The following is a 1,933-nucleotide window of genomic DNA, read 5'->3' on the forward strand; positions in this document are numbered from 1 at the left end:
TCTCTTCAAAGAAGAAAACCTTTCAATCACAATCGAAACGAGCCTATTTTCCACCGACATTCTGGACGTAACGCTGGATTTACGGAGAGAAAAGTACTACCCCTACAGAAAACCTAACAACAAACTATCATACATCAATGCAAAGTCGAATCATCCACCCACCATCATCAAAGAGCTGCCAATAATGGTCAACAAAAGAATATCTGACCTGTCTTGCGACAAAGACGAATTCGACAAAGCCAAAGATGTCTACGAATTGGCGTTTAAGGAAAACGGGCACAACACAACCTTCAAGTACGAGCCCGCCAAGCAAAACAGCAAACGGAAAAGGAACCGTCAACGCAATATCCTCTGGTTCAATCCACCATACAACCTGCAAGTCAAGAGCAACATCGGAAAAAAATTCATCTACCTGATCAAGAAACACTTCCACAAAGGCCACAAGCTTCACAAAATTCTAAACACGAACACAATCAAGCTTAGCTACTGCTGCACAACCAACATGACAGGCATTATTAGGCAACACAATGCAAAAGTATTAAACGCCACGAAAGCACCTAACGAAGCGCGGCTATGCAATTGCAGAAACAAGCAATCATGCCCCTTAGACGGCAAATGTCTTTCATCGTCAATAGTCTATAGAGCCGGAGTGACAAGCGATAACAACACCAAGATCTACTACGGAGCGTCAGAGGGCGAATTTAAAACCCGATACAACAATCACACTAAATCCTTCAGGCATAAAAAGTACTGCAGTGAGACGGAGTTATCGAGGCATATCTGGAGTCTAAAGGACAATAACATCAACTACACGCTACGCTGGGCAATAGAGTCTTTCGCCTCACCATACAAATGTGGATCAAAGAGATGCGACCTGTGCCTTACAGAAAAGTTGTACATAATAAAAGCAGATACACGCCACCTACTGAACAAAAGAAACGAGTTAATTTCTAAATGCAGACACAAGAACAAATACCTTTTGTCGAACTTAAAATAGCACGCTCCCCTAGAGTATTAGAATGGTCGATGACTTGAAGTCGCTACGCTGTGAAGTTGTCTTTCTTCTAAACTAATAATCAGGACACGATCATACTTTTGCCTCTGGTTTTCATACAGATCTGTTTCGTACAGGACGTTTAGTTTGTCCTGCACTCATCAGTGTGTAACCAAGAGTGATTTTATTCGTTGAAGATTACCGCTTTTTAGTCATACATGGCCGTTCGTGTTGCACGCTCCTATTTACCTAAGGGTCTTCAATAGGAATTTCTCATTGTGTCTACATTTACTAATCAACTCGTTGCGCTTATTGAGTGTTGCTGTTTGCGGCTGGCATATGATGTAATATTTTTCAGCTATGCATAAATTACAACGTTTTGTCGCGTTTGTATAGTGCAAGGCGTGACAAAAAATTTCCACGAAATTGTATAATCGGTGTTGCTGTCCTTTAATTGCCAAATGTATTTGCTTAGTTCAGTTGAGTTCCTCTTCGCTCTTGCTTTAGACGATGCTTTATGGTTTGCGTACCTTGCTTTGAAATCAGTTGCTGTGAGTCCTACGTACGTTTCTTCCTTTTCGCTGGTCTTCACCGTTGCCTGATAGACGATGTCTCTTGAGAGGCATTTTCCTTGTAATGAGCACGTGGTATTCCTCGGACAATTGCATTCCTTCTGGACACTATCTTTGCTGTCTTTTGCCAGTTTTCTTTTGTTATTTCCTTCGATGATTGTTCTTACGTTTGGCATACAACTGTAGGATAGTTTTATTGTGTTCTTGTTAAAGATCTTGTGTAATTTATTGCTTTTCGGAAAGCATTTACGGATAATGTTCAGGAACTCTCTCCCCACATTGGTTTTCACGTTTTCGTTGTAGGGTGGGTTGAACCAAATGATGTTACGCTTGGAGCTTGGAGGAACGCAACGGAGTTGAGCAAACA

This window comes from Montipora foliosa, chromosome 2 (genome assembly GCF_036669935.1).
Source record: "Montipora foliosa isolate CH-2021 chromosome 2, ASM3666993v2, whole genome shotgun sequence".
Taxonomy (NCBI): domain Eukaryota; kingdom Metazoa; phylum Cnidaria; class Anthozoa; order Scleractinia; family Acroporidae; genus Montipora; species Montipora foliosa.